Source organism: Sinohyriopsis cumingii, unplaced genomic scaffold (genome assembly GCF_028554795.1).
Source record: "Sinohyriopsis cumingii isolate HCF-2022 unplaced genomic scaffold, ASM2855479v2 utg003732l, whole genome shotgun sequence".
In the NCBI taxonomy this organism is placed as follows: Eukaryota; Metazoa; Mollusca; class Bivalvia; order Unionida; family Unionidae; genus Sinohyriopsis; species Sinohyriopsis cumingii.
Window position 1 is genome coordinate 159,364 of NW_028316578.1, and position 21,497 is coordinate 180,860.

General features: G+C 35.4%; 6 non-coding genes across 6 annotated transcripts; 3 read left to right on the plus strand and 3 right to left on the minus strand.

Moving 5' to 3' along the window:
• Positions 1–2,705: 2,705 nt before the first annotated feature.
• On the minus strand, positions 2,706–2,776 carry Trnag-gcc (transfer RNA glycine (anticodon GCC)). The gene has a single exon. It is a non-coding gene; the product is annotated as a tRNA-Gly (tRNA).
• A 1,433-nt stretch (positions 2,777–4,209) lies between these two features.
• Trnap-ugg (transfer RNA proline (anticodon UGG)) lies at positions 4,210–4,281 on the plus strand. The gene has a single exon. It is a non-coding gene; the product is annotated as a tRNA-Pro (tRNA).
• Positions 4,282–10,809: 6,528 nt separating this feature from the next.
• Trnag-gcc (transfer RNA glycine (anticodon GCC)) lies at positions 10,810–10,880 on the minus strand. Its single transcript has one exon. It is a non-coding gene; the product is annotated as a tRNA-Gly (tRNA).
• Positions 10,881–12,313: 1,433 nt separating this feature from the next.
• Positions 12,314–12,385, plus strand: Trnap-ugg (transfer RNA proline (anticodon UGG)). The gene has a single exon. It is a non-coding gene; the product is annotated as a tRNA-Pro (tRNA).
• A 6,526-nt stretch (positions 12,386–18,911) lies between these two features.
• Trnag-gcc (transfer RNA glycine (anticodon GCC)) lies at positions 18,912–18,982 on the minus strand. Its single transcript has one exon. It is a non-coding gene; the product is annotated as a tRNA-Gly (tRNA).
• A 1,432-nt stretch (positions 18,983–20,414) lies between these two features.
• Trnap-ugg (transfer RNA proline (anticodon UGG)) lies at positions 20,415–20,486 on the plus strand. Its single transcript has one exon. It is a non-coding gene; the product is annotated as a tRNA-Pro (tRNA).
• The last annotated feature ends 1,011 nt before the right edge of the window (positions 20,487–21,497 follow it).

Below are 21,497 nucleotides of genomic sequence, written 5' to 3' on the forward strand. Positions count from 1 at the left end.
TATTCTGTTGTATAATGTCAAATTTAGGAAATCTACTCCTTATTCCATTTCTTTTTCGTTTTAATTTTAATTGATGAATGTTGGTTGTTTTATCCAGTCAGGAAACTATTTTTCCTCCACATGGGTCCAAACGAGGAAACTATCCTCAATACACCTAACGTACAAAAATGGTAATTTATGGCCGTTGCACACTTTTCTTTCTCCAAGTATACAGTTTTAAGAGGCTGTAAGTTTGGTCAGTTTTTTCCAGGAAATCATTTGTATCTTTAAAATATGGATAGTGTTTCTGCGCCAAAGTGTTTCGATTAAAATAAATCCGCTCGGCAACACGCTCAGTCTGTCTTGAACAATCTGAAACAATGTGCCACTTGTCCGAACTTCGCTTGGCATAGTCCAGTTCTAGACCCGTTTGTGACTTTTCGGATAAATATAACAATACCTTGGTATTGAATTCGGAATACAGCAGTCGAATTCCCTTGTGTTCAGAAATCTACCTAAACATACTTTACCAAGACTTCGTCTGATTTCCATTTACTATTCAAAAATATCGTCTGACTTCCATGTTTTCGGCAAGTTTCCGTCTGACTTTTATTTACCTTTTCAAGATTCAATCCGAGTCACATTTCTGTCTCACTTCAAACTGGGTTTGTAATAGGCTGATAATATTGCAAAATCATTTCATTGTAGCTCTAATTCCAAAATGTACTGATGAAAGACATTGGTGGCATTACTTTTACTAGACTTCTTGATTGCCAGAGAACTGTTTTAGCATTAATTTTGCAACTCCCTATTTTATGATTTACTCAGGTTTGAGTTCTGGATAGAAACATCAGGTGTGCTTTTGTTTCGATAGACAGAAATGCATTTCTGCACATTCTCAGGCATACAGTTCTATGAATGCTATGGCATGCAGTTTAATACATCCTCAATGACAAAATAATTGCTTTTGATTTTGGATTCACGGGGCATCTATCAAACGAGGGACATTCTGTGTGAGAAACCCCATCTCCTGATGGAAGACTTTAAGTTGTGGCGTTGGCATACAAAACATAAGTGAGCGACAATTAGGTTACAGCGAGAAACGCTAGTACAATTTAGGACCATGCACACATTCTGAACGTAAAAGTACCCTTTCATCGACTTGCAATCAAATGAAGGCCGCCAGCGTCTGTATATATATGGCTCTTAGATCTTTCTACAAGACACATGCAAGTAGAGAAATGGTGTTCATTTCTAAGGAGGTTGTGAATCAAATAAAATCCCTCCTGAATTAGTTTGTAAGCAAGACATTAATGGACGCAATTCGCACTATTGGTACAGTTTTCCTATCCTAAAGTTTGGTGTATTGCTTAGATAAAACCTGCAATCAACTTTGCCTAATGCATCTACTGCAAATATATTTGTTTCGTTTACTATAATATTCAACGCTGGCAGCAAGATCATGTATAATACTAAAGGTTTAGTAAAGAACATGCCAAATATCTGGTACACCAGGATTTCCTGAGGAAAAACTAATGATCTGAGCTCAAATCCAAATAAAGATGTTTTCATACAAAATTAATAATCTTACTTTATAATCTACAACCATATACACAATAAGCCTTCAATATGTTATTGATAAAAAAGACATTATTCAGATAGGCCCAATCTCCTACCCGCAATTAAGGAGAAACTTCAATCACACAGTAGAAATACAGTATAGATAACAGTTTGCCTTTTTAAAAAAAATGATTGTATGTTGTTTACACATATATGTATGTTTGCGTGCGTGCATGTTTGCGCATGAGGATATAGTTTATCTTTCAAACGGTGTAATTGTAGATATAACAGTATGTCGTACATTTATTCTTAATGACGTTGTAGAGTTTTGAAATTGCAGGCTGATTATAGTTCTATTTGTTGTCCTCTGAAATGTAATGAAACCCATGACAGGTTGATCATCTAAACATTTACATCTCCAATGATGACTTTCCCACATATGACATTGTGCAGGCATAAACTTTGAACTCTTGTGTGATAACGAACGAGAGAGAGAGAGAGAAAGAGAGAGAGAGAGAGAGAGTGCGAGGGAGAGAGAGAGAGGGAGAGAGAGAGGTCAATGATCGTTTGATACAGTAATCTGTAAATAACACAAAAACATTGTGAATGGGAACTTAGTATCATTCCTTTCAGTCTGGATTTGAAATCAGTTCAATGAAATTCGAGTCAAAGTTGGCTGGAGAAGGTCAAACGTGAAACGAGGTTTACAGACAGACATAAATGTTGAAATAAATTGAAGACATCTCTAAAAGAGTATTCTAGTGTCATAAAGTAAATGATAATAACACGTTCAGTACACTGAAATGTTCTTGTGTTAAAATAATTAAGGGCGATAGGCATCGTCATCCGGATTTAAAGATTAACCTCTGACTGAAAAATGAAGGTTATTACGCTCTTCCTACAGTTCCAATTAGAAACTCCTTATAGACAAGATAAGGATCTGTCCCACTGTAATGGAAAGCTGTTTTGCACCAACATCCATGTTTTTTTCCGGGAAGCGAGGGACACTCAGTGTGAGACATCCAAGCTTCTGATTCAAGGACTGTTCCGATTTCAGTTGTGGAGTTGGCATAAAACACAAAAGTGAGCGAAAATTAGACTAGGGCAAAAAGAGTTATTACAAATATTGGATTATGCAAACATTCTAAAACTATATAAAAAAAATTTGCATCGGCCGGGAATCGAACCCGGGCCGCCCGCGTGGCAGGCGAGCATTCTACCACTGAACCACCGATGCACATTATTCCCTTGCTTCGTAAGGGCCTATCTCCCCACCGTGTCTTTACCTTAACTGCCTAATGTCATTTACATGTCTGTGTCATCTAATTCAGTAGGCGTTGATTTATTGATTGACTGCCTATGGGGTTACAATGCATGCTGTTAGAATAAACCGACACAACACATCTCTTTATTTGATTCTGAAACGGCGTAGATTACTTGGATTGAAGCCCTTTCTAAATTGGAGACAGCCACATGATTTCTCACTTGCTAGTCTCTTCAAAGGTCTTGTCTGCTTGAATTTCATCTCACATCTATCCACAAGATGCATTTTAGTAGAAAACGGTATTCGTTTTCAAGGAGGTTGTAAATAGAACAAAGTCTATCCGGAATTGGTTTTTAAGCAAAATATTGATGGACGAATTCATAATATTTGTACAGATTTCCTATCATATCTTTAACGAAAGATGAATGTGCTGCTTAGAGAGAACCTAAAACGAACCTTGCCTAATCCACCTACTGGAATTATCTTTTTTGTTGTTGTGAAAATCAACTGTCAAATTAATGGTATGACCGTCGACTAGAATGGCAAATTTGGCTTCCATCGACATACATCAGCATGCATTCATCTTTATGCATAATGCAAGTGTCAAACGGGGACGCCGGCGAATGGAGAATGCTGTTTGATCAACGAATTGTCCAAGGGTCTATCGGCAGCAATTAATATTATGTAGATCTGAAACTCTTGATTATTATCAACAGTAAAATTCAGATGAGTTGGATTTCATTTAGAAGCATGCAAATAAAATATCATTTTAATTCTAAATATGTCTTCGTCATCGGAAATCGACTTTATCTTAAAGCATGTTAGTCTAAACAAAGTCAACTAATTACTTTTCATTTGTTACCCACAACAACAATCAGCTTGATTGCATAGTTTCGGTCTTGAATTTAGAGAACCAGTCTGTGTATACAACAATGAATAATGTCATCCATAAATTACATATATTACAAAACACCCTCTTCAGAGAAAACTAAGAGAGAAAAAGAAAACACTTTATAAGAACATTAAGTTCCTTCCTATCATCTGGTCTTAAATGATGCAAAGATTATTAAAATTCATTAAATTTAGTTTGATCATGGGTCATTTGCGACAGTTTTTTCTCCTTGGAAGAAGGACTTATATGTGTATGTCTCATAGATTTGGGAGATTAGCTTTGAAGCAAACTGTATAGTAAATGATATCAAAAGACTGATATTTCGAAACAATACTATTTGTGCATGAAATGTACACAAGGAAATGAAATATGTACGTTTCATCTATGATATAATCTTTTCATGTGCAAGGATCTGAGTAACAGCAGCGCACTGATATCAAGCTGTCGATAAGGTAGCGGCTCGTATGCAGGACAAATATAAAGGCGGATAATGGCACGATTATTTCCCATGTGAGGCTCGTTGGTCTAGGGGTATGATTCTCGCTTTGGGTGCGAGAGGTCCCGGGTTCAAATCCCGGACGAGCCCACCATTTTGGAAATGAAAGTTAATACTTATTTTGTAGTATCCTGGTAAATGGTTGAAGCAATCTCTCGGGACAGCCATGAGTGAAATATTTCATTTTCAATTATTCGTGTAAATGCAATACTTTTGACGGATTCATTTCGGAAACGCTGGTGAATTGTCATTTCTCCAAAACTTGAAATAGGTTTTCATATAGTTAGTCAAGTACAATTAATTGGAAGTTAACTTCCCAGAACCCCATTTACGACTTCAGCTTCAGAGGATGTACTGAAATTCTTGAACAAATATAACTACTGTATGGACCAGTGGATTAGCATAGTTTTTCATTGCACTCTTATCTTCCTCTGAACAAAGTTAACCTCCACACCCATACAGAAAAAGTTTGTTTTAGACATCCTTATCAAAATGTATGCTAATAATTATTTAACTTCTGCCAGTTTTGATTGCATAGTTTCATTCTTGAATTTAGAGAACCAGTTTATGTATACAAGAAAGACTAATCTTAACCACAATTACATATGTCAGAAAACACCATCGTCAGAGAAAACTAAGAGAAATAAAAAACACTTTATAGTGACACTAAGTTCCTTCTTATCCTATGCAATAATGATTAAAATTCATTAAAATCAGTTTTTCCTTTGGTCATTTGCGACAGTTTTTTTTTTGTCCTTGGAGGAAGGACTTATATTTGGGTCATTATCTTCATTATTTGGACATAATGTCGACAAGTAACTGGAGAAGAAAGCCTGGCGATGAATGTAAAAACAAAAGTAATTTGAAGTTATTCTGTCTTCTTGTTCTGAAGCAAATTGAATAGTTTAATGATGACGAAAGACTAAGATTTTGAAACTTTACTAGTTGTGTATGAAATGTACTCATTCTCAAAAAGGAGCATGCCCATCAAGATATATAGACGGAATAAAGCTATCGGTCAATCGATAGATTGATATATAGATATATATTTCATCATTCCAACGATGGAAAATACCCATCAAGAGATTCAAAATACTTGAACAGGCAATACAATAGACATATAGGCAGACAAACAGGCAGACAGGTTTACAATGGATTGAGATTGAAGCAGACATACAGTTATACATAGAGACAGACAGATAGATGCGAATGAATCTATGTACCATAATGGTCCCGCAGAATGTTCATTAAAAGTAAATAAATTAAATGCCTTTTGGTTTCCTCTGCATTCTCTTTATACAGTTTAAACAATACATCACATAAAACATGGTTTACGCATCATATGAACTATATTTTTAACTTTACAATTTTGATTTTGTTTTAACGTTAATTGCTAGGTCTGAATTAATTAGAAACATTCACCACTTACTACCATTCGATTTACACTTTTAAAAACCAGGCTTGTCGATACTCGGAAGACTGGATCTCGCCCAAAATGCTCCTTATATTTTCATTTCCTTTGTAAGCTCTATTCAAAGTGTAACTTTGAAACGCATCAGGAAATTGTTGTTGCAAATCACACAAATATTCACACAAATATTCTCTTGCAAACTTTGATTCATATGCTGAACATCGATTGAAACTAACAAATAACGTAATTGTTATCTTTTGTTGTGTAAGGTTGTAAGGAATGGAAAGAAGAAAAAATAAGAACGTCGATTAAAACCAGCAAAGAACATGTGTGCGTCTGCGTGTGTGTGTGTGTGTGTGTGTGTGTGATTTGGATTTTTAACGTAGCTTTAATAATCTATCAGTCATATCGCTACGATGTCCGCAGTGCGACAGATTATAGTTATGTCTAGTACTGGGGCATCATGCCGCAGACATGTAGCATGATGTCCAACCCAGTCATATTATCCTGACACCAGGCGGACCAGTCCTAACACTAACCTCTTAATGCTGAGCGTGAAGCGAGGCAGCTGTTAGTAGCATTTTGTAAGTCTTTGGTATGACTCGACCGGGGATCAGCAAAGAACGTAATTGGTAGGTTGTGATTTTTCTTGTTGAGAATCTTTATTATTCTTAAAACATCAAGTCTCAGTTTACCCACTTTCTTGATTTTCTAACCTATTTCACGAAAAGCAACAAGCAAACGTCATTAAATGTTGTTGATTGTTACAAATCGTGTGGGAGATATGTATTGGGAATTTGACAATGCTCCTGAACGTACGACTTATTGGAAAAGTATTTTACGTAACAATTGATGAATCTCCTTTAAAACTATTCTAGTGTCCAGATTATGTTTTAAAGAAAGTATATGATACTAATTTAAGATGATGCGCCAAAGCATATTCACGCCTGAATTTTCAATCAAGTGTTCGGTTCATTAGAAAGCGAAACCATACAAAAGGCATATGGTCAATTAAGTGTTTTATCGTTGCAGTTCAAAGATGAACAAGTAAGTCAAATTAGGAAAACTTTGATGTTCAAAAAAATTCACATTTACTCTGCGAATGTATGTCTGTCCATATAATCAGTAAGAATTAAGAATAAAATGTCTTCAGTTAGTTCGCTCTAAAATTGTAAGACATTTTCATGAAACTTGGTCTGTCCTTATTTCAAAATCAACAAATTTCATTTTACTCCCGTTCTCTTATTGTGTGTGTCTGAAGGTGATAAATACTGACTACCACTTGATCAATATCATAAGTAGGTAACATCTTCGGCTAGAGAGTTTATTCTGTTTCTCGGATTTTCAAATGCAACTGTTTCTGCTATAACTATGCATCACCACGGCTCCTGTTCATTCACTGGCTTTGTATGTAACTGCACGTGTTACATTTCCAATAAGTACCATGTTTCCGTTCTTTTAAATGTTTTGAACGCAACTGATCGTGCAAAAATTGTGATAATCACCATGTCCTGGAAGAAATCTTCTGCTCTTGATGAGGAGTATAATGCAGTGTATGGCTTCAGACACCATGTGCGGCCAGTGATTTCCTCCCTTTAAAGGTTTCAATTGAAATAAATAGTCGCATAATTGCGATTCGAATTCAATTGAATATATTATAATTTTCTTCCTAAGTTATGCTTTCGGTGAAAATAATATCGGTGTTTTCTCGTTGTGTATGTGACATATGTTGGGAAGTTATATTTGTAGTTGTAGATGGCTAGATGATCAACCTGTCTTGCATTTCTTTACCTTTCAGAGATCAATCTTCAGGACTTCAATCAGCCTCAGCTTTCAAAAGTTGACAACCCTATTAAGAATAAATATGCTTGATAAAGTTATATTTACAATTATACGGTGCAACATTTTGGAATTGTTATCTTCACAGAGCTGTAACAACAATAAGTCATCTTGCAGATGCGGAACGTCGATTGAAACCAAAAAAGAACATAATTGTTAGTTTTAATTTGTAAGCTTGTAAAGAATGTAAGAAAGAAAAAAAGAAGATCGACTTTAACCAACAAAGAACGTACTTGTTACATTTGTTTTGCAAGCTTTTAAGGAATGTAAAAGAAAAAAAGAACGTGGACTGAAACCAACATAGATCGTAATTGTTATTTTTTGTTTTGTAAAGTTGTATGGAATATAAAGGAGAAAAACTAAGAACGTCGAATATAACTAACAAAAAACGAAATTGTTAGTTTTGTTTTGTTGAGAATATTTATTCTTCTTAAAACTTCAGGTCTCTGTTTAACCACTTGCTTGATTTTTCAACTTATTTCTCGAAATACATCGAACAAGCGTCATTAAATCTTGTTGATGTTGCAAAATCGTGTGGGAAATATGTGTTTGGAATTAACAATGCTCCTGAACCCATGCCTTACAGGAAAGGTATTTAACGTAACAATTGATGAATCTCCTTTAAATATATCCTAATGTCCCGATTATTCCCGTTTGCAAGTTTATTCTGTTGTATAATGTCAAATTTAGGAAATCTACTCCTTATTCCATTTCTTTTTCGTTTTAATTTTAATTGATGAATGTTGGTTGTTTTATCCAGTCAGGAAACTATTTTTCCTCCACATGGGTCCAAACGAGGAAACTATCCTCAATACACCTAACGTACAAAAATGGTAATTTATGGCCGTTGCACACTTTTCTTTCTCCAAGTATACAGTTTTAAGAGGCTGTAAGTTTGGTCAGTTTTTTCCAGGAAATCATTTGTATCTTTAAAATATGGATAGTGTTTCTGCGCCAAAGTGTTTCGATTAAAATAAATCCGCTCGGCAACACGCTCAGTCTGTCTTGAACAATCTGAAACAATGTGCCACTTGTCCGAACTTCGCTTGGCATAGTCCAGTTCTAGACCCGTTTGTGACTTTTCGGATAAATATAACAATACCTTGGTATTGAATTCGGAATACAGCAGTCGAATTCCCTTGTGTTCAGAAATCTACCTAAACATACTTTACCAAGACTTCGTCTGATTTCCATTTACTATTCAAAAATATCGTCTGACTTCCATGTTTTCGGCAAGTTTCCGTCTGACTTTTATTTACCTTTTCAAGATTCAATCCGAGTCACATTTCTGTCTCACTTCAAACTGGGTTTGTAATAGGCTGATAATATTGCAAAATCATTTCGTTGTAGCTCTAATTCCAAAATGTACTGATGAAAGACATTGGTGGCATTACTTTTACTAGACTTCTTGATTGCCAGAGAACTGTTTTAGCATTAATTTTGCAACTCCCTATTTTATGATTTACTCAGGTTTGAGTTCTGGATAGAAACATCAGGTGTGCTTTTGTTTCGATAGACAGAAATGCATTTCTGCACATTCTCAGGCATACAGTTCTATGAATGCTATGGCATGCAGTTTAATACATCCTCAATGACAAAATAATTGCTTTTGATTTTGGATTCACGGGGCATCTATCAAACGAGGGACATTCTGTGTGAGAAACCCCATCTCCTGATGGAAGACTTTAAGTTGTGGCGTTGGCATACAAAACATAAGTGAGCGACAATTAGGTTACAGCGAGAAACGCTAGTACAATTTAGGACCATGCACACATTCTGAACGTAAAAGTACCCTTTCATCGACTTGCAATCAAATGAAGGCCGCCAGCGTCTGTATATATATGGCTCTTAGATCTTTCTACAAGACACATGCAAGTAGAGAAATGGTGTTCATTTCTAAGGAGGTTGTGAATCAAATAAAATCCCTCCTGAATTAGTTTGTAAGCAAGACATTAATGGACGCAATTCGCACTATTGGTACAGTTTTCCTATCCTAAAGTTTGGTGTATTGCTTAGATAAAACCTGCAATCAACTTTGCCTAATGCATCTACTGCAAATATATTTGTTTCGTTTACTATAATATTCAACGCTGGCAGCAAGATCATGTATAATACTAAAGGTTTAGTAAAGAACATGCCAAATATCTGGTACACCAGGATTTCCTGAGGAAAAACTAATGATCTGAGCTCAAATCCAAATAAAGATGTTTTCATACAAAATTAATAATCTTACTTTATAATCTACAACCATATACACAATAAGCCTTCAATATGTTATTGATAAAAAAGACATTATTCAGATAGGCCCAATCTCCTACCCGCAATTAAGGAGAAACTTCAATCACACAGTAGAAATACAGTATAGATAACAGTTTGCCTTTTTAAAAAAAATGATTGTATGTTGTTTACACATATATGTATGTTTGCGTGCGTGCATGTTTGCGCATGAGGATATAGTTTATCTTTCAAACGGTGTAATTGTAGATATAACAGTATGTCGTACATTTATTCTTAATGACGTTGTAGAGTTTTGAAATTGCAGGCTGATTATAGTTCTATTTGTTGTCCTCTGAAATGTAATGAAACCCATGACAGGTTGATCATCTAAACATTTACATCTCCAATGATGACTTTCCCACATATGACATTGTCCAGGCATAAACTTTGAACTCTTGTGTGATAACGAACGAGAGAGAGAGAGAGAAAGAGAGAGAGAGAGAGAGAGTGCGAGGGAGAGAGAGAGAGGGAGAGAGAGAGGTCAATGATCGTTTGATACAGTAATCTGTAAATAACACAAAAACATTGTGAATGGGAACTTAGTATCATTCCTTTCAGTCTGGATTTGAAATCAGTTCAATGAAATTCGAGTCAAAGTTGGCTGGAGAAGGTCAAACGTGAAACGAGGTTTACAGACAGACATAAATGTTGAAATAAATTGAAGACATCTCTAAAAGAGTATTCTAGTGTCATAAAGTAAATGATAATAACACGTTCAGTACACTGAAATGTTCTTGTGTTAAAATAATTAAGGGCGATAGGCATCGTCATCCGGATTTAAAGATTAACCTCTGACTGAAAAATGAAGGTTATTACGCTCTTCCTACAGTTCCAATTAGAAACTCCTTATAGACAAGATAAGGATCTGTCCCACTGTAATGGAAAGCTGTTTTGCACCAACATCCATGTTTTTTTCCGGGAAGCGAGGGACACTCAGTGTGAGACATCCAAGCTTCTGATTCAAGGACTGTTCCGATTTCAGTTGTGGAGTTGGCATAAAACACAAAAGTGAGCGAAAATTAGACTAGGGCAAAAAGAGTTATTACAAATATTGGATTATGCAAACATTCTAAAACTATATAAAAAAAATTTGCATCGGCCGGGAATCGAACCCGGGCCGCCCGCGTGGCAGGCGAGCATTCTACCACTGAACCACCGATGCACATTATTCCCTTGCTTCGTAAGGGCCTATCTCCCCACCGTGTCTTTACCTTAACTGCCTAATGTCATTTACATGTCTGTGTCATCTAATTCAGTAGGCGTTGATTTATTGATTGACTGCCTATGGGGTTACAATGCATGCTGTTAGAATAAACCGACACAACACATCTCTTTATTTGATTCTGAAACGGCGTAGATTACTTGGATTGAAGCACTTTCTAAATTGGAGACAGCCACATGATTTCTCACTTGCTAGTCTCTTCAAAGGTCTTGTCTGCTTGAATTTCATCTCACATCTATCCACAAGATGCATTTTAGTAGAAAACGGTATTCGTTTTCAAGGAGGTTGTAAATAGAACAAAGTCTATCCGGAATTGGTTTTTAAGCAAAATATTGATGGACGAATTCATAATATTTGTACAGATTTCCTATCATATCTTTAACGAAAGATGAATGTGCTGCTTAGAGAGAACCTAAAACGAACCTTGCCTAATCCACCTACTGGAATTATCTTTTTTGTTGTTGTGAAAATCAACTGTCAAATTAATGGTATGACCGTCGACTAGAATGGCAAATTTGGCTTCCATCGACATACATCAGCATGCATTCATCTTTATGCATAATGCAAGTGTCAAACGGGGACGCCGGCGAATGGAGAATGCTGTTTGATCAACGAATTGTCCAAGGGTCTATCGGCAGCAATTAATATTATGTAGATCTGAAACTCTTGATTATTATCAACAGTAAAATTCAGATGAGTTGGATTTCATTTAGAAGCATGCAAATAAAATATCATTTTAATTCTAAATATGTCTTCGTCATCGGAAATCGACTTTATCTTAAAGCATGTTAGTCTAAACAAAGTCAACTAATTACTTTTCATTTGTTACCCACAACAACAATCAGCTTGATTGCATAGTTTCGGTCTTGAATTTAGAGAACCAGTCTGTGTATACAACAATGAATAATGTCATCCATAAATTACATATATTACAAAACACCCTCTTCAGAGAAAACTAAGAGAGAAAAAGAAAACACTTTATAAGAACATTAAGTTCCTTCCTATCATCTGGTCTTAAATGATGCAAAGATTATTAAAATTCATTAAATTTAGTTTGATCATGGGTCATTTGCGACAGTTTTTTCTCCTTGGAAGAAGGACTTATATGTGTATGTCTCATAGATTTGGGAGATTAGCTTTGAAGCAAACTGTATAGTAAATGATATCAAAAGACTGATATTTCGAAACAATACTATTTGTGCATGAAATGTACACAAGGAAATGAAATATGTACGTTTCATCTATGATATAATCTTTTCATGTGCAAGGATCTGAGTAACAGCAGCGCACTGATATCAAGCTGTCGATAAGGTAGCGGCTCGTATGCAGGACAAATATAAAGGCGGATAATGGCACGATTATTTCCCATGTGAGGCTCGTTGGTCTAGGGGTATGATTCTCGCTTTGGGTGCGAGAGGTCCCGGGTTCAAATCCCGGACGAGCCCACCATTTTGGAAATGAAAGTTAATACTTATTTTGTAGTATCCTGGTAAATGGTTGAAGCAATCTCTCGGGACAGCCATGAGTGAAATATTTCATTTTCAATTATTCGTGTAAATGCAATACTTTTGACGGATTCATTTCGGAAACGCTGGTGAATTGTCATTTCTCCAAAACTTGAAATAGGTTTTCATATAGTTAGTCAAGTACAATTAATTGGAAGTTAACTTCCCAGAACCCCATTTACGACTTCAGCTTCAGAGGATGTACTGAAATTCTTGAACAAATATAACTACTGTATGGACCAGTGGATTAGCATAGTTTTTCATTGCACTCTTATCTTCCTCTGAACAAAGTTAACCTCCACACCCATACAGAAAAAGTTTGTTTTAGACATCCTTATCAAAATGTATGCTAATAATTATTTAACTTCTGCCAGTTTTGATTGCATAGTTTCATTCTTGAATTTAGAGAACCAGTTTATGTATACAAGAAAGACTAATCTTAACCACAATTACATATGTCAGAAAACACCATCGTCAGAGAAAACTAAGAGAAATAAAAAACACTTTATAGTGACACTAAGTTCCTTCTTATCCTATGCAATAATGATTAAAATTCATTAAAATCAGTTTTTCCTTTGGTCATTTGCGACAGTTTTTTTTTTGTCCTTGGAGGAAGGACTTATATTTGGGTCATTATCTTCATTATTTGGACATAATGTCGACAAGTAACTGGAGAAGAAAGCCTGGCGATGAATGTAAAAACAAAAGTAATTTGAAGTTATTCTGTCTTCTTGTTCTGAAGCAAATTGAATAGTTTAATGATGACGAAAGACTAAGATTTTGAAACTTTACTAGTTGTGTATGAAATGTACTCATTCTCAAAAAGGAGCATGCCCATCAAGATATATAGACGGAATAAAGCTATCGGTCAATCGATAGATTGATATATAGATATATATTTCATCATTCCAACGATGGAAAATACCCATCAAGAGATTCAAAATACTTGAACAGGCAATACAATAGACATATAGGCAGACAAACAGGCAGACAGGTTTACAATGGATTGAGATTGAAGCAGACATACAGTTATACATAGAGACAGACAGATAGATGCGAATGAATCTATGTACCATAATGGTCCCGCAGAATGTTCATTAAAAGTAAATAAATTAAATGCCTTTTGGTTTCCTCTGCATTCTCTTTATACAGTTTAAACAATACATCACATAAAACATGGTTTACGCATCATATGAACTATATTTTTAACTTTACAATTTTGATTTTGTTTTAACGTTAATTGCTAGGTCTGAATTAATTAGAAACATTCACCACTTACTACCATTCGATTTACACTTTTAAAAACCAGGCTTGTCGATACTCGGAAGACTGGATCTCGCCCAAAATGCTCCTTATATTTTCATTTCCTTTGTAAGCTCTATTCAAAGTGTAACTTTGAAACGCATCAGGAAATTGTTGTTGCAAATCACACAAATATTCACACAAATATTCTCTTGCAAACTTTGATTCATATGCTGAACATCGATTGAAACTAACAAATAACGTAATTGTTATCTTTTGTTGTGTAAGGTTGTAAGGAATGGAAAGAAGAAAAAATAAGAACGTCGATTAAAACCAGCAAAGAACATGTGTGCGTCTGCGTGTGTGTGTGTGTGTGTGTGTGTGTGATTTGGATTTTTAACGTAGCTTTAATAATCTATCAGTCATATCGCTACGATGTCCGCAGTGCGACAGATTATAGTTATGTCTAGTACTGGGGCATCATGCCGCAGACATGTAGCATGATGTCCAACCCAGTCATATTATCCTGACACCAGGCGGACCAGTCCTAACACTAACCTCTTAATGCTGAGCGTGAAGCGAGGCAGCTGTTAGTAGCATTTTGTAAGTCTTTGGTATGACTCGACCGGGGATCAGCAAAGAACGTAATTGGTAGGTTGTGATTTTTCTTGTTGAGAATCTTTATTATTCTTAAAACATCAAGTCTCAGTTTACCCACTTTCTTGATTTTCTAACCTATTTCACGAAAAGCAACAAGCAAACGTCATTAAATGTTGTTGATTGTTACAAATCGTGTGGGAGATATGTATTGGGAATTTGACAATGCTCCTGAACGTACGACTTATTGGAAAAGTATTTTACGTAACAATTGATGAATCTCCTTTAAAACTATTCTAGTGTCCAGATTATGTTTTAAAGAAAGTATATGATACTAATTTAAGATGATGCGCCAAAGCATATTCACGCCTGAATTTTCAATCAAGTGTTCGGTTCATTAGAAAGCGAAACCATACAAAAGGCATATGGTCAATTAAGTGTTTTATCGTTGCAGTTCAAAGATGAACAAGTAAGTCAAATTAGGAAAACTTTGATGTTCAAAAAAATTCACATTTACTCTGCGAATGTATGTCTGTCCATATAATCAGTAAGAATTAAGAATAAAATGTCTTCAGTTAGTTCGCTCTAAAATTGTAAGACATTTTCATGAAACTTGGTCTGTCCTTATTTCAAAATCAACAAATTTCATTTTACTCCCGTTCTCTTATTGTGTGTGTCTGAAGGTGATAAATACTGACTACCACTTGATCAATATCATAAGTAGGTAACATCTTCGGCTAGAGAGTTTATTCTGTTTCTCGGATTTTCAAATGCAACTGTTTCTGCTATAACTATGCATCACCACGGCTCCTGTTCATTCACTGGCTTTGTATGTAACTGCACGTGTTACATTTCCAATAAGTACCATGTTTCCGTTCTTTTAAATGTTTTGAACGCAACTGATCGTGCAAAAATTGTGATAATCACCATGTCCTGGAAGAAATCTTCTGCTCTTGATGAGGAGTATAATGCAGTGTATGGCTTCAGACACCATGTGCGGCCAGTGATTTCCTCCCTTTAAAGGTTTCAATTGAAATAAATAGTCGCATAATTGCGATTCGAATTCAATTGAATATATTATAATTTTCTTCCTAAGTTATGCTTTCGGTGAAAATAATATCGGTGTTTTCTCGTTGTGTATGTGACATATGTTGGGAAGTTATATTTGTAGTTGTAGATGGCTAGATGATCAACCTGTCTTGCATTTCTTTACCTTTCAGAGATCAATCTTCAGGACTTCAATCAGCCTCAGCTTTCAAAAGTTGACAACCCTATTAAGAATAAATATGCTTGATAAAGTTATATTTACAATTATACGGTGCAACATTTTGGAATTGTTATCTTCACAGAGCTGTAACAACAATAAGTCATCTTGCAGATGCGGAACGTCGATTGAAACCAAAAAAGAACATAATTGTTAGTTTTAATTTGTAAGCTTGTAAAGAATGTAAGAAAGAAAAAAAGAAGATCGACTTTAACCAACAAAGAACGTACTTGTTACATTTGTTTTGCAAGCTTTTAAGGAATGTAAAAGAAAAAAAGAACGTGGACTGAAACCAACATAGATCGTAATTGTTATTTTTTGTTTTGTAAAGTTGTATGGAATATAAAGGAGAAAAACTAAGAACGTCGAATATAACTAACAAAAAACGAAATTGTTAGTTTTGTTTTGTTGAGAATATTTATTCTTCTTAAAACTTCAGGTCTCTGTTTAACCACTTGCTTGATTTTTCAACTTATTTCTCGAAATACATCGAACAAGCGTCATTAAATCTTGTTGATGTTGCAAAATCGTGTGGGAAATATGTGTTTGGAATTAACAATGCTCCTGAACCCATGCCTTACAGGAAAGGTATTTAACGTAACAATTGATGAATCTCCTTTAAATATATCCTAATGTCCCGATTATTCCCGTTTGCAAGTTTATTCTGTTGTATAATGTCAAATTTAGGAAATCTACTCCTTATTCCATTTCTTTTTCGTTTTAATTTTAATTGATGAATGTTGGTTGTTTTATCCAGTCAGGAAACTATTTTTCCTCCACATGGGTCCAAACGAGGAAACTATCCTCAATACACCTAACGTACAAAAATGGTAATTTATGGCCGTTGCACACTTTTCTTTCTCCAAGTATACAGTTTTAAGAGGCTGTAAGTTTGGTCAGTTTTTTCCAGGAAATCATTTGTATCTTTAAAATATGGATAGTGTTTCTGCGCCAAAGTGTTTCGATTAAAATAAATCCGCTCGGCAACACGCTCAGTCTGTCTTGAACAATCTGAAACAATGTGCCACTTGTCCGAACTTCGCTTGGCATAGTCCAGTTCTAGACCCGTTTGTGACTTTTCGGATAAATATAACAATACCTTGGTATTGAATTCGGAATACAGCAGTCGAATTCCCTTGTGTTCAGAAATCTACCTAAACATACTTTACCAAGACTTCGTCTGATTTCCATTTACTATTCAAAAATATCGTCTGACTTCCATGTTTTCGGCAAGTTTCCGTCTGACTTTTATTTACCTTTTCAAGATTCAATCCGAGTCACATTTCTGTCTCACTTCAAACTGGGTTTGTAATAGGCTGATAATATTGCAAAATCATTTCATTGTAGCTCTAATTCCAAAATGTACTGATGAAAGACATTGGTGGCATTACTTTTACTAGACTTCTTGATTGCCAGAGAACTGTTTTAGCATTAATTTTGCAACTCCCTATTTTATGATTTACTCAGGTTTGAGTTCTGGATAGAAACATCAGGTGTGCTTTTGTTTCGATAGACAGAAATGCATTTCTGCACATTCTCAGGCATACAGTTCTATGAATGCTATGGCATGCAGTTTAATACATCCTCAATGACAAAATAATTGCTTTTGATTTTGGATTCACGGGGCATCTATCAAACGAGGGACATTCTGTGTGAGAAACCCCATCTCCTGATGGAAGACTTTAAGTTGTGGCGTTGGCATACAAAACATAAGTGAGCGACAATTAGGTTACAGCGAGAAACGCTAGTACAATTTAGGACCATGCACACATTCTGAACGTAAAAGTACCCTTTCATCGACTTGCAATCAAATGAAGGCCGCCAGCGTCTGTATATATATGGCTCTTAGATCTTTCTACAAGACACATGCAAGTAGAGAAATGGTGTTCATTTCTAAGGAGGTTGTGAATCAAATAAAATCCCTCCTGAATTAGTTTGTAAGCAAGACATTAATGGACGCAATTCGCACTATTGGTACAGTTTTCCTATCCTAAAGTTTGGTGTATTGCTTAGATAAAACCTGCAATCAACTTTGCCTAATGCATCTACTGCAAATATATTTGTTTCGTTTACTATAATATTCAACGCTGGCAGCAAGATCATGTATAATACTAAAGGTTTAGTAAAGAACATGCCAAATATCTGGTACACCAGGATTTCCTGAGGAAAAACTAATGATCTGAGCTCAAATCCAAATAAAGATGTTTTCATACAAAATTAATAATCTTACTTTATAATCTACAACCATATACACAATAAGCCTTCAATATGTTATTGATAAAAAAGACATTATTCAGATAGGCCCAATCTCCTACCCGCAATTAAGGAGAAACTTCAATCACACAGTAGAAATACAGTATAGATAACAGTTTGCCTTTTTAAAAACAATGATTGTATGTTGTTTACACATATATGTATGTTTGCGTGCGTGCATGTTTGCGCATGAGGATATAGTTTATCTTTCAAACGGTGTAATTGTAGATATAACAGTATGTCGTACATTTATTCTTAATGACGTTGTAGAGTTTTGAAATTGCAGGCTGATTATAGTTCTATTTGTTGTCCTCTGAAATGTAATGAAACCCATGACAGGTTGATCATCTAAACATTTACATCTCCAATGATGACTTTCCCACATATGACATTGTGCAGGCATAAACTTTGAACTCTTGTGTGATAACGAACGAGAGAGAGAGAGAGAAAGAGAGAGAGAGAGAGAGTGCGAGGGAGAGAGAGAGAGGGAGAGAGAGAGGTCAATGATCGTTTGATACAGTAATCTGTAAATAACACAAAAACATTGTGAATGGGAACTTAGTATCATTCCTTTCAGTCTGGATTTGAAATCAGTTCAATGAAATTCGAGTCAAAGTTGGCTGGAGAAGGTCAAACGTGAAACGAGGTTTACAGACAGACATAAATGTTGAAATAAATTGAAGACATCTCTAAAAGAGTATTCTAGTGTCATAAAGTAAATGATAATAACACGTTCAGTACACTGAAATGTTCTTGTGTTAAAATAATTAAGGGCGATAGGCATCGTCATCCGGATTTAAAGATTAACCTCTGACTGAAAAATGAAGGTTATTACGCTCTTCCTACAGTTCCAATTAGAAACTCCTTATAGACAAGATAAGGATCTGTCCCACTGTAATGGAAAGCTGTTTTGCACCAACATCCATGTTTTTTTCCGGGAAGCGAGGGACACTCAGTGTGAGACATCCAAGCTTCTGATTCAAGGACTGTTCCGATTTCAGTTGTGGAGTTGGCATAAAACACAAAAGTGAGCGAAAATTAGACTAGGGCAAAAAGAGTTATTACAAATATTGGATTATGCAAACATTCTAAAACTATATAAAAAAAATTTGCATCGGCCGGGAATCGAACCCGGGCCGCCCGCGTGGCAGGCGAGCATTCTACCACTGAACCACCGATGCACATTATTCCCTTGCTTCGTAAGGGCCTATCTCCCCACCGTGTCTTTACCTTAACTGCCTAATGTCATTTACATGTCTGTGTCATCTAATTCAGTAGGCGTTGATTTATTGATTGACTGCCTATGGGGTTACAATGCATGCTGTTAGAATAAACCGACACAACACATCTCTTTATTTGATTCTGAAACGGCGTAGATTACTTGGATTGAAGCACTTTCTAAATTGGAGACAGCCACATGATTTCTCACTTGCTAGTCTCTTCAAAGGTCTTGTCTGCTTGAATTTCATCTCACATCTATCCACAAGATGCATTTTAGTAGAAAACGGTATTCGTTTTCAAGGAGGTTGTAAATAGAACAAAGTCTATCCGGAATTGGTTTTTAAGCAAAATATTGATGGACGAATTCATAATATTTGTACAGATTTCCTATCATATCTTTAACGAAAGATGAATGTGCTGCTTAGAGAGAACCTAAAACGAACCTTGCCTAATCCGCCTACTGGAATTATCTTTTTTGTTGTTGTGAAAATCAACTGTCAAATTAATGGTATGACCGTCGACTAGAATGGCAAATTTGGCTTCCATCGACATACATCAGCATGCATTCATCTTCATGCATAATGCAAGTGTCAAACGGGGACGCCGGCGAATGGAGAATGCTGTTTGATCAACGGATTGTCCAAGGGTCTATCGGCAGCAATTAATATTATGTAGATCTGAAACTCTTGATTATTATCAACAGTAAAATTCAGATGAGTTGGATTTCATTTAGAAGCATGCAAATAAATATCATTTTAATTCTAAATATGTCTTCGTCATCGGAAATCGACTTTATCTTAAAGCATGTTAGTCTAAACAAAGTCAACTAATTACTTTTCATGTGTTACCCACAACAACAATCAGCTTGATTGCATAGTTTCGGTCTTGAATTTAGAGAACCAGTCTGTGTATACAACAATGAATAATGTCATCCATAAATTACATATATTACAAAACACCCTCTTCAGAGAAAACTAAGAGAGAAAAAGAAAACACTTTATAGGAACATTAAGTTCCTTCCTATCATCTGGTCTTAAATGATGCAAAGATTATTAAAATTCATTAAATTTAGTTTGATCATGGGTCATTTGCGACAGTTTTTTCTCCTTGGAAGAAGGACTTATATGTGTATGTCTCATAGATTTGGGAGATTAGCTTTGAAGCAAACTGAATAGTAAATGATATCAAAAGACTGATATTTCGAAACAATACTATTTGTGCATGAAATGTACACAAGGAAATGAAATATGTACGTTTCATCTATGATATAATCTTTTCATGTGCAAGGATCTGAGTAACAGCAGCGCACTGATATCAAGCTGTCGATAAGGTAGCGGCTCGTATGCAGGACAAATATAAAGGCGGATAATGGCACGATTATTTCCCATGTGAGGCTCGTTGGTCTAGGGGTATGATTCTCGCTTTGGGTGCGAGAGGTCCCGGGTTCAAATCCCGGACGAGCCCACCATTTTGGAAATGAAAGTTAATACTCATTTTGTAGTATCCTGGTAAATGGTTGAAGCAATCTCTCGGGACAGCCATGAGTGAAATATTTCATTTTCAATTATTCGTGTAAATGCAATACTTTTGACGGATTCATTTCGGAAACGCTGGTGAATTGTCATTTCTCCAAAACTTGAAATAGGTTTTCATATAGTTAGTCAAGTACAATTAATTGGAAGTTAACTTCCCAGAACCCCATTTACAACTTCAGCTTCAGAGGATGTACTGAAATTCTTGAACAAATATAACTACTGTATGGACCAGTGGATTAGCATAGTTTTTCATTGCACTCTTATCTTCCTCTGAACAAAATTAACCTCCACACCCATACAGAAAAAGTTTGTTTTAGACATCCTTATCAAAATGTATGCTAATAATTATTTAACTTCTGCCAGTTTTGATTGCATAGTTTCATTCTTGAATTTAGAGAACCAGTTTATGTATACAAGAAAGACTAATCTTAACCACAATTACATATGTCAGAAAACACCATCGTCAGAGAAAACTAAGAGAAATAAAAAACACTTTATAGTGACACTAAGTTCCTTCTTATCCTATGCAATAATGATTAAAATTCATTAAAATCAGTTTTTCCTTTGGTCATTTGCGACAGCTTTTTTTGTCCTTGGAGGAAGGACTTATATTTGGGTCATTATCTTCATTATTTGGACATAATGTCGACAAGTAACTGGAGAAGAAAGCCTGGCGATGAATGTAAAAACAAAAGTAATTTGAAGTTATTCTGTCTTCTTGTTCTGAAGCAAATTGAATAGTTTAATGATGACGAAAGACTAAGATTTTGAAACTTTACTAGTTGTGTATGAAATGTACTCATTCTCAAAAAGGAGCATGCCCATCAAGATATATAGACGGAATAAAGCTATCGGTCAATCGATAGATTGATATATAGATATATATTTCATCATTCCAACGAAGGAAGATACCCATCAAGAGAATCAAAATACTTGAACA